The sequence below is a fragment of the Pteropus vampyrus genome, unplaced genomic scaffold (genome assembly GCF_000151845.1).
Source record: "Pteropus vampyrus isolate Shadow unplaced genomic scaffold, Pvam_2.0 Scaffold1, whole genome shotgun sequence".
Taxonomy (NCBI): Eukaryota; Metazoa; Chordata; class Mammalia; order Chiroptera; family Pteropodidae; genus Pteropus; species Pteropus vampyrus.
In genome coordinates, this window is record NW_011888782.1 from 27,429,521 (window position 1) to 27,442,032 (window position 12,512).

Below are 12,512 nucleotides of genomic sequence, written 5' to 3' on the forward strand. Positions count from 1 at the left end.
AGACAAATTTTAGATCATATAATGTCAAACTATTAATTCAGGAGGGATTGGTGGGCAGCCCTAACAGTGGCCATTTTTTGTGACTACTAGTTACTGTAAGACTGAAGACTGGACAATAGGCCAGGAGTGTCAACATCTGCACCTGGAAAGCATTTATAAAATCTGGTTTAAGGAATTTGCTTTTGAATACATAAAATTATCTAATAACCTTTTCCAAACCTCCCTCCCACTACTACCTACAAGGGGAAGTCTGCAACCACTATTTCCCTTTTCCTGATATATCCTTCAGACAGTTTTTAGTGATTCATGTCTCCTAGCTACCAATGCTGTCAAACTTCACACAGCAGGTCAGCCATACCCAGACCTTAAGCCCAGCCTAACCATACCTTATTGGTGTTAGGGACACCATCTTCAAACACAAATAGAGTCCAAATGTCTTGAGGTTCAAAGTCCTATTCACATCTGCCTGGATGATCTAGGCTTCCTATCCACCAAGCTACAACCACTGCTACCTGACCCCCAATCCGCCCTAACACTAGGTGTTTGCACACTCAGCATTTGACACCAGATAGAGACAGGTTCATAGCTTGGCTCAAACTAATGAACAATTGTATAACCTTTAGCAAGTTACTTAACCATTTAGTGTCTCAATTTCTCTTATTATTAATATATACTTATTTATTTTTAGCAAGTAAGAGTTAGCATTCATTCAGTACTTATTATGTGCCAGGTATTTTTTGAAGTTCTTCATTATTTGGGCTCATGAAATCCTTATCAAAGCAATCTGAAATAGGTAATTTTTTTATCCCCATTCACTTTGAGGTCAGGCTTTTAAAATTTTATTACCTCTCATAAAAGAGTATTATAATACTGTTTTTAAAGAGTGACTGGAAGAATTCATTTATATTTTTATGTGAAATGCCTAAAACAGTGCCTGGTACATAGTCCTCACTAAATCATACTGTTATTATTAATGCGCCTCAATTTCTTAATTCACATGTAGTTTCTTTTATCTATTAAAATCATTCTGAGCACCAACTCTCTCACTGGAGTCCTAAAAACCTCTCTAGTTCTTTCCAGTCCCATTTTTCCAGGAACTGGACCCTGCCTTTTTCTCCCTGTGATCCTGCTTCAAAATGATTGGTGCCTCTGGCATTCAAGTTTGTCTACAGATTTGATGCCAAATATTACCACCTTCTGCTTATTCTTAACCTATTGCCATGTCTTGCCACAAAGATTGGTCTAAAAGTAACCAACTCTAGACCATCTAGAAGCTTGGACACTGGGCAGTTGGTTAATCCCTTTCAGGTCAAACCCAAAAAGGTTAGTGCCCTGACCTTATTCTTTCTAGCTTCTTGTCAGCTTCTCTCCCTGGAGATCCACATTCAAGAGCACTCACTTTATCACAGCGGAGTTAATTATCTTAGATGCCAAAAAAATCTGAGGATTTGGAAGATATCACTCCAAAGAATGGTCCTGACTTCATCCATTTCATCCATACCAACAGAAAGAACTTTCTGTTTTGGGGAGACAAATAGATAATATCTAGCACTGTCAAATCTAGATGCTTTTTCTTAAAGTGATTTTGTATTATACAAATCTGTCAGAGAAACCTGATGCAAAAGCTTTTTACAATTGGCCTATTGTAGGAACAGGGATTTAATCGCATTAATATTTTAAGAGGACGTCTTAAGGAGATGAGTCACTTAATCTTTCTGAACCTCAGTTTCCTCATTTATGAAGTGAAGATAATATGATGATCTAATATAATGAAGATAATTATGCAGTGATCAAGGACAGAATTATAGGCTTAAAAGCCGTGAGAAACAGAAAGCAGAGTGGTAGCACTTTCCTTTGTCACAGCATTGTCTTTGCCTCATTTGAAACTAAAGAGACAAATGCTGAAAGTGGTCCTACTCACCATGAAAGGGCAAGAAGAATAAAATTGAAAGGCAGATAATAGATGGTAGCATTGTCTTCCTAACTTCCCTCTGAATTTCTCACAGAACACTGGAAAATTTCCTTTGACTCCTCTTAGGCTACTTTAATGTCAGCCTTTGTTGCATGGGGCCTTCACACCAGGATTACTAGAGAGCTTTTTTCTTTTCAAGTCTTTTACTTCTTTTAATCTCCATAGAGAATGGCTTCAACCTTCTATCTATGTTTCCCTTATTCCTATATTTGATCCCATTTCTCTTTATTATTGAGGTCGTTTCTCATTGGCAAGCTAAGCACTATTAACCATTGCCCAAGTTTATTGGGTACCTGTGCTGTGCTCAGTTCTATGCTAGAGAGTGAGTATAAAGAGCTCATCATTTGGTTGTAATATGATTATGAGACAGGTATTATTGTCTTCATTTTATAAACAAGGAATCTTAGATTCAAAGAAGTAAATAACTCATCAAGGTAAACAGCTAGTAAAGGGAAAAGCTAAGATTTGGATCCAAAGTTTGTGACTCCAACAGCCCTGAGATAAGGGTGTGCTTTGCATGTACATGACTCAGGAGGAAACCAGGTTGACCATAAGAAGAGAGCATGTTGGAATCAGTTAAAAATTGAAATATGTTGCTTATTATCAAATCTGCACCTAATCCGGCAGAGGATTTTAAACTTGACATATTGGGAAACAGAGAACTCCTGCATGTTTTAGATCTGGGGCAGAGTTCATGAGAAGTGACAATTAAAGATGGTTATTGCAATGAGAGTTTGGAAGGGGAAGGTCAAAGTCAGATTGGGAGATGTTGTTACATACTCTAGCCATAGAAAGGGAGAGCTTAGACCAGGTACTGAAAGTAAAAATGGAAAAGACATAGATCCGTGACTTTTGAGAGAAAGAAAAAACATTTTATTATTTACAACTGATAGTGGGGGAGTGTTGTGGTGAAAGAAGGGGTGCATCAAAGATAATTGCTAGGTTTGAACATAAGTAACAAAAATCTTGGAGACGTGGTAACACAGGGAAGTGGAAAGAGATCTCCATTGATAGGATTTTGCCCAGGGAGGCACAGAAGTTGACTTTAGTTATAGGCCTGTTGCATTGGTGTGGTGGGAGGCATTCTAGTAGAAATACTAAGTACACACTATAATGAGAAAGATTATGGTCTCTGAGAGAAATAGAATATTAAGAGGAACAACCAGAGGATCAATATTTAGCATCTGGATACTCACATTGAGACAGGGGAGAGAAGGACCTATTATAGGGAGAAGGAAATAACCATGGAGGAAAGTTCAAGAAAGGAATGTTAACACAATTTGCTCTTAAATATTGAAAATCTATACTATGGAAAACAGTGTATTTTAGTTCTGATGTGGTCTCCACCCTTCTGGTGTTTACAATCCAGTTAAGAGAAAAAGGCAAAACATTGGGGTACAAACAGATGTTGAGGGACCATAGAAAGGTAGTAATAAAAGCAACGAGATGAAAGAAAGCAGGCTGGACTTGCGTAGGAAAATGTGCACCAGGCCTTGATGAATAGTTAGGATTTTAACAGTGTCCAATGTAACAGAGAAAATGATCACTGTTAGCTCTGGCGGGATTTGGGGATGGGAATTCACTTGTGAACTCAATAGCCTAATGAAGGCGAGAGGCAGAGAGTGCTCAGAGTGAATGATAATGCTAGAGAAGAGGCATCTGGCCAATCAGAGTCCTAGCCATAGTGGGAAGGAATGAAATTCATATTAACCAGGGGCTAAAGGTCAAGAGTTTGTGGGAGGGAGTAACTTGATGAAGGTAAGAGCTGGCCAGCTAGAGAGGGAGGTGGGTTTAGGCAGGGATGTTATGTGATGGATGAGCTCAATGTTGAGTTTAGAGAGGAGGAAGGGACAATGTCATCCTTTGTTTTGGGACCAAAGGATATGAAATTGGGCAGAGGGGTTATTAGGGTAGCTTTCTGAATGTTTATGGCATGGTCTTGATTTTTTCCCTTATAAGAGGGAGGAAAGATTGTCATGTTTTGAGGTCCACGGCATGAAGAGGGCCAGAGCATCTTTTGAGGTCCAGGTGGTTGAGAAGAGCTCCTTGAAACATTATTGGAGGCGACTTAAAATAAAAATTTTACTGGAAAGTGGCAGTTGAAATAAACAAAGGAAAGACCAGGTCTTTTTGGTTTGGCATTTTCCCTAGCAGAACTCAGAACTTAGAGTGAAGTAGCGATAGTAGGTAGTAAAGGTGATCGAGGGTTGAGGTGGGACAGTAAACAAAGATAGTAGGTAGTGGGAGCCTCCACCAAGGCAGTGGAGAGGGGGCTGTGGTCCTGAGGCTGAGGCCGACCAGTTTAGCAAAACTGGTCTAATGGAACTGCTGCCATCGGCCTTGTGAGTTCACTGAAGACAAGCAGCTGACTCATATCAATGGGTGGAGAGTGGAAGAGAGAATAGGGGAAGAGAATGTGGGAAAAAAATACTAGACTCATTCGTTGGATGATTCAGAAGTCTACTGCCCAGGCCCTTAAGATCAAATCCTTTGTCTGTTCTCATGTTGATAAATGGGAGAAGAGTGTCAGGATCACTATATAGTTGGAGGAGGAGGCGGTCTTTCTCAGTTCTTTTCTTTTTATTTTTATTATTTTTCTTGTCAGTATTTAATTGCCACCTTTATTTCCTTTGAGAGTCAAGACATCTGCTTTCCCAGCTGAGAGGTACAGTGCATGGAACAGACAAAGAAAAGATGAATATATTTTGCTCCCCCATGAGTCAGTTCCTTTGTCCTCCCCTCTCCCCGCCTCTTTTTAATTATTCACCTCTATCCTTTTTCTTTATTCACTTATCCTCTCATCTCAGTGTTCATGTCACATTGTTATTCTTAAATCATAGCCACAGGAGGAGAGAGGGTTGTCTAAGACCTAAAATATGGAGGTTGCCAATTTAGAATGCACATATGTAAAGCAGAGCTCAGGAGTGATTCCTCTGGCCTCTTCAGTACCTCTCCCGGATGTTACACCAGAGCTAAGCACAAGGACGTGAAAGTTTTCTATTCACCTCTCCGTCTTTCTCTCTCCTCCTCCCACGGACAAAAGACCTTTGAGCACAAGCATTCATAAATTAAAGTTTGTTGTTAATTATTCTTAGACACCAGAAGCAGTTCTTTAAACAGAACATATATTAGACTTCAAAAAGCATTTATATTCCTAGCTCTTTAACACTAACTCACCAGTGGATTTCTTAAGAAAAAATAAATGAGATTTAGAAAATAATAAATTAAATGTGTAGAAGAGTTTCTTCATAATATAAACCAAATGTCCTATTTTTGCAAACTCTTTTTGGGGGGAGAGTATTTATGCGGCCAAAAACAATTGAAGAGTAATAAAATGCAGCATTTAATCTGGGGTAAATCAGGGTGGAATAGAAGACGAAGTCATTTCTTCTTAAAGCATTAGCATATCCTCTCTCTTTCTCTGTCACTTGAGAGAGAGAGAGAGAGAGAGAGAGAGAGAGAGAGAGAGAGAGAGAGAGGTGGATAGGTGGATAGGTGGATAGGTGGATAGGTGGATAGGTGGATAGGTGGATGGATGGATGGATGGATGGATGGATGGATAGATAGATATCTTCTTAGTGCTTCATTCCTCCCTGTGGTCATTTATTTAACACTTATTGAACACTATGCTAGGCTTTAAGGACACAAAGATGGATGGGACATTGTCTCTACTCTCAAAAGCCCACAGGTGACAAAACAATTATTAATTTAATTTTTTAAGAAATAAGCCACTGTGGAAGATCAAGGAGAGTTACTCTGGTGCAGCAATACAGGGGATAATTCCATGGAACACGCCTGCTGCCTCACTCAGGGTCAGTCCCCAGGTGGAGGCATTCGTTACCTCAATCTATTCATTGTGCTCCAGGCTCTATTCCTTGCCATCTCAAGGACTGGTATCAACAGATCAGCCCACCACAAATAGATCTATCTCTGAAGAGCAGGCTCACTTAGCTTGGCCTCACAGAAACAGGCTATAACTAAGAATGCTAATAAGAAATACAATGATCAGGGAAACAAACAGTCCTCCTCTCTAGTAGAATTTGCTCTCCCTGAAGGAGACACATGGAATACTGAAGAAAAGTCAGAAGATTGTTGGAGGACTTGGGCTATCCATACCCTGATGTGCTAGGTGATGGTTTTACATTTTATATCCCAATTGGTGTTTTTATTTTTCTCCAAGTTTCTAGAGACTCTATTTTCCTTTATCATACTATTTACAGCAGTGCTTTTCTATGTGTAGATACTTTATTAAAAAGCAATTTTGGGGGACCAGACTTATTAAGTCAGAATATCTGGCAAATGGTTCCTGGAAGCAATTTTTAAAATATTTTTTATATACGCTAAAGTGTGAGAACCATCAGCCCATAAAAAGAGGTGATGGAAATACTTGTTTTTATAGGACTTGTTCTAGGACAATCCAGGTACAATCAGGGACAGGTATAATGTAAAGTGGAAAAATCAGAAAATTATCCAGTCGATGTTGGCTGCATACCCCGGCAATGCATCTTCTTGGTCTGGAAGGTGGGTTTAGTGCCTTAACCCCCAGAGGAGAGTGCCTCTGGGTTCCTGTGTCACAATGTCAGTAAGGCCAAACATACGGCAGAGTTCATACAGAGATACCAAAGGCAATGTGGGGAGGATGCCAAAACCTACTTTGTGAGGAACAAACTCAAGTAAGGATTAAGATATAGTTAAATATCAAAATAATAGTGAAAGTCATACATTTGGGCAGGGAACAGCATGCCATGCAAACTATAAGAAAATATCAGACATTGAAACTACAGGGCCTGACCTAAGAGTCAAGGCAAGGTAATAAGGAACAATTATGCAAGTAGATTATTTTGGACATAATTCAGTTGTGTTGTAGCCTCTTCTGAAATAAAGCCTTATTTGGTTGGTTTGCCTTCCCCAACACCAAATGCACCACACTACAAAACCAAGATCTGACATGTTGTCATCAGACTCACTCTTCTATCTAGTCTCTGATTTGATATTTTCTCTTTTGTGGTCATACATGTCATTTCCAGTCTGGCCTTGGCTCCCCCAATTTCAGAGCCAGATGTGCCTTAGCAGACTTTCATGCCACTGATTCACAGGCAGCTGAAACTCAAACCTCCACTTTGTGGCATGTGACCAAGATACCATCTCCAATTTGTCGCAATACGTTCTAATGAGAGAGTAATTTCTATACAGTGCTTGCTGCTCTTGAAGTTTGAATCAGAAAAAGCAAACATAAAGCGACAGTCATATCACAATTCTTGCAGGTCAGATTTCCTAAGAAAAGATGGAGAACAATCAAATCCTCTGTTCCTTTATCCTGCTATTTTTGAGTCTTGGTGGCATGTGGCCTATCATATCTAAAAGTACTCAACCTCTGAAAAACCTTTTCTCCAATTATAGGCTTGTAAGAATGCTAACTTTTCCCTTCTGTGAAGAGCACTGTTCAGACCAAAGGGGAGTGACTGCCTTCTTGGTGAAATTCAGAAAAATGGAGCAATGACAGTAATAACCCTTTGTAATGACATATGTCAGTGTTTCCCACTTAAAGCAGGCTCGTTGATATTAACAAAATAGGAAGGCATGGAACAGGGCTTGGAAACGAGCTCAACTGTCTTGGCAGTGATTTACTGTTCTAAGACAAAGATGATAGTAGAAATCTGTTTGAAATGTTTTTGACATAGGGAATGCTCGAAGAGCACAGGTAAATGTATTTTATTGTCAAAGGGCTATAGCTTTTCTCCCCTAGCCTATAGTATAGGATTACTTGACATCTAGGATGGGAGAAGGATCATTGCTTCCTTTGTCTGATTTGTTGCTGTTGCTTTTGGAGATCCGGTGGTGAAAGCCTCCAAACTGTACATGGGGACTTAAATAGCTGCTGAGATCCTGATATGCAACCTACCTCAGAATTCTTTACGTACAAACATGTAAAATCAAGATATTCACAGAAAAAACAACAACAACTATATTTTTATGCAGCAGGTTAGAGAGAAAGGAACTCAGAAAAGGTTTTATCTAGCAGAGAAGTTTCTGTAAACCTTCAATTCTTTTCTATGATTGATCTATCAATAAGATATGAATCATCCTCCCTTCTCTCCACCTCTTTCTCAGGGTGCCAGATTTCCTTTTATGGTTAATTCATAATAAACTGAGATCCATCTATAGTGTGAGACTCCTAGGATTTTCTTACTGGATTATTCTATTCTATGTGAGAAACCATGCAAGATATCATTTTTTTAAATATGACATTTTATTTTTTCATTATAACGTTATGGAAAATATGATTTCACAAAACATGAAGAAGGAAATAATAAAAATACTACATTTTTATATTAAGGAAATAATATCATTACTCAGAGATAGTCATGCTAATATTTTTGTATCCTTTGGTATATAAAGATATTGTATATACCACATAAATTATGCACAAATATGGATATGTGTATACATATACATATATAAATATGTGTATGAGTAAAAAGACATAAATATGTGTTCAGATATGTGTATATAGTCCTATATGTGAAATATATTTTATCGTGTACATAGTTTTGTTTTGGTTTTGCTTAAATTATATTGTATAAATCTTCAATATCATTAGATATACTTTAAGAAGGATTTTTTTTTATCACATCATATTCTACAGTTTGGATATGTCATGATTTATTTTGTTTTCTCAGAATTTTTTTTTAAATCAGGTACCATGTACTGTATGCTTTTCATAGATCTTCTGTTTTATGAGTATGCATCTCTTTTTATTTTGCGTGGATGTGGTAAGCAGAATAAGGCTCTTCCCAAAGATATTTGTGCTCTAATCTCTGGAATCTGTGAATATCTTATACTATCTGGCAAAAGGGAATTTGAAAGTGTAGTTAATGTTAAGAACTCTAAAATAGGGAGATTATCTTGGATTATTCATGTGGACACAGTGTAATCACATGAGCACTTAACAGCCAAGATCTTTCTCTAGCTAGAAACAAAAGAGATTTGGCAGAAGGAGAAGTTAGAGGTATTCCAATCATGAAAAGCATTTGACATGCTATTGCTAGCTCTGAAAAGTAGAGACCCATGTACAAGGACTGGAAAGAGGCTTTTAGGAGCCAAGGGCGGCCCTTAGCCGAGAGCTAGCAAGAAAGAGGGACATCAGTCTTAAAACTGAAAGAAACTGAATTCTACCAATAGCCTACAGATAGTTTCTTCCCAGAGCCTCCTGATAAGAAACCAGCCAGCCCATAGCTTCATTAGGGCCTTGTGAAACCAGAACAGAAAAACTGGCTGAGCCAACCCAGACTTCTGACCTACAGAAGTGAGATAATAAATTTGTATCATTTTAAACTGCTAGATTTGTGGTAATTTATTATAGCAGTAATAGAAAACTAATACAGTGGCCTAGAATATATTTTCTTTCATTAATAATAAATTATTTTATTTTTATTTTTTGAGCTTTTCAGATTGGGTCATTATTATCTTTGGAAATCAATTATTTGACGTTTTCATATATAAACCTAAATTTGATATATATAATGAATGAGATAAATATAAATATACTGTAACTATTTCAACCAGAGTTATTCACAACAAATTCTACCATGTAGTCCACTAGATGTTGCTGACAAAATGTTGTACACTGTCACCCTAATTTGTGTGAAGTTGTTTTTGATGACTCTTCCTGATGAACTGTATAATTCTGTAGTAGTGACATTATGCTTAAAAATAAATATAACATGAAACCAATGAATTAATTGACTTCTAAATTATATGTTAAAAAGGACTGTAGTTTATAATGACTTTTTTTGTTCTGTTTACATCCCTATTTCACTGGCACTTAGAAAGGTTCTCACAGAATATATAGTTGTAAGGAAAAGTCTTCTTGCTGTCTTCCTTTCCTGGAAATTATGTGAATTTTCCTACGGAATAATTGAAAAATATATGAATTACTCTTTTACATGTTGCTTAACTAATAGAAGCAACCTGTAAAGAAGAAAATTTACCTTTTGCAACATTATATAAATAGAATCAGAATTTGTAGACATTGTTAGGAAATAATTTATTATCCTGGGCCCTCTAAGAAATCTTAATTTAGAAGTAATTCACTTATGATTCTACTCTTAAATAACAACCCTGACACCCCTAGAAAACTTGCAAAAAATAATTTAAAAAAAACAAAAGTTACTTTTTCCGGAGAAAGACTTCTGTTCTAATAAATATGTTAAATTATAATTAGTACTATGCTACCATCAGACACTTCTCTCTGCAGATGCTTTATTCCTTCCTAGGCAAACAAGTTAAAATAAAGCAAAATCTTTCTAAGACTCAATATTTTGCCATCGAGAACTCTGATTTGGTTATATCAAGAGAGAGAGAGTTTTCAAGGGCTGGAGAAATAATGAATAAAGGGAGATGCCCAAAGAGTGATGCTCCTGGTGAAGCATCTAAGTAGATGCTTCTAAGCACTAAGTAGACCAGCTTAAGGGAGAGAAATTTGAAAAGGGACCATAAATACCTTAAGATTGGGTGGATATGATGAGCCTAAAAAGGCAAGATAAAGAACAAATGCTTACATCCTCCCAATTTTGGTGGCTGCCACAGGATGAATGGTCTGTTTCAGTGTCAAAGTTTTCTGTCCAATGACGAACTTCCTCCATCAACTCTACCCGCTCCTACTGTCCACATCTTTTGTGAGAGGCCACTAGGGGTTTGTCTAGCCTCTTTCCTCTGCCCATTGCAGCTGTTTCTTCTGCCACCTAACTGCAATATACAGGCTAATCATTGTTTTCCAGCATGGCTGCCACCTCCCTGCCTTGTGACCTCCAGAGCCACCAGGTTCTGCTAAAACTCAGTAGAATTTGGTGAGGCTAGAGGTTCCACAAACCTTAAGGATTGTTAGGCTATAGTCATCTTGCTCATATCCCCGTTTCTTGCCTCTCACACAGTGTGAAAGATTTGTCTCTTTTGCACTTACTCCATTGATATTGTTTCCTATGTCAGACCAATGTATTTTACTCCTCTCTTTTCTCAAACATCTTTTGCATTGTTGAACCTATTTTAGAATTAATGAACTCCACTGAAGTCTTAATCTTCTGTCCTTTCCAATCCACTTAAGGGCCTTAACTGACACCTGAGGTTTTGCAGATGCCACATTTTCCTCATTAACATCCAGCGGAAACTGTTAATTTTTCCACATGCTTAAAGGTAAGGACATGGAATAGGTGTTGCATTTTCTCTTTAATTCACTGTAAGACAATTTTACATTCAGCTTGATGTTAAAAAAAATAAGCATAAAAATGTCATTATGTTATACTTACTCCCATGCTTTTTAAATATTCTACACTCTTCTTTTCTTTATCCTGTCATTCAAAACAAACAAACAAACAAACAAACAAACTCATTCCCCTACTTCATTTTTTGAAGCATTTCTTTCTTTCTGGTCCCAAGTGTCATTCTGTTTGAATCAAGTCCTGCTCTCATCCTGAGTATCTTCAAGGTCATACTAGCAGGTCATCCATCCACTGCATCTCAGTTCTTTGATGTCCTCATATCTCCTAGCCTTGTTTCTTACATCTCTTCAACAATATCAGATTATGTCGTGATTAGAAATTATCAGCATTTTTTAAATCATTAAATATAGTAGACCACTATATCACATGCCACCCTGAACACGCTTGATCCCGTCTGATCTCAGAAGCTAAGCAGGGTCGGGCCTGGTTAGTACTTGGATGGGAGACCACCTAGGAAGACCAGGTGCTGTAGGTGTTAGTTAAAAAAAATTAAAAATTAAAAATAAAGAATATAGTGACCTTCTACCCATCTCCTTGCTTCCGTGATGGCTCTTCTCCAATCTATTCTGCAAACCAGAGTAGTCTTTTAAAGAAGAAAAATAGAATCACACCACTTATTCTTGTTTAACCCCTTTGAAATACTTTAGGTTTTAGTTTTGACATATAAAGAGCTTAGAGGATGCCATTCCTGTCCTACAAGAAAAAAGCTAGACAAACTGAAAATGAGTAACTTTTCCTGGCCCCATCAGAGAACTGAGGTCACAAGGCATACTGGAATCCTGAAATCTGAAGAGACAGGTGCATCCAGAGAGATGCAGACCTGAGTTTGCTTATCTGGAACAAAAGTTGATGGACTCCATTTAATTAATTATAATTGGATTGTAAATATGTTTAAGGCTAGATTTAATATTAAGTAAAATTGACAAAAACATATATAATGGTATCAATGAAAATATATGCTAATAATTTCTATAATTGTCATATATTTCTTAAGTTTACCTTTTTGTCTCTTCCCATGATAGTTTTTGTCTTTGCATGGGATTTTCAGGCATTTGAAAGTTCTAACATTTCAATTGACCCTTAGCTTCCTGGCAAGCCACCTACCTTTCAAGCCCTTACTACACTTTTTCTTGCTATCAAAGTTAATTAGGAATTATTGATGCCATGGCTTCTTCAAATCTTTGTTCAGCTTCACTAGATAGGCAATCCCTCTCCTAAAAAAGAAAGTTCTTGTTAGTCTTGGAGAAAGCCTGAAATCACAT

The 12,512-nt window shown here is 37.5% G+C and overlaps 1 pseudogene; it reads left to right on the top strand.

Annotated features, from left to right (window-relative positions):
* Nucleotides 1–11,605: 11,605 nt before the first annotated feature.
* LOC111736293 lies at nt 11,606–11,725 on the top strand (annotated as a pseudogene).
* Nucleotides 11,726–12,512: the final 787 nt, after the last annotated feature.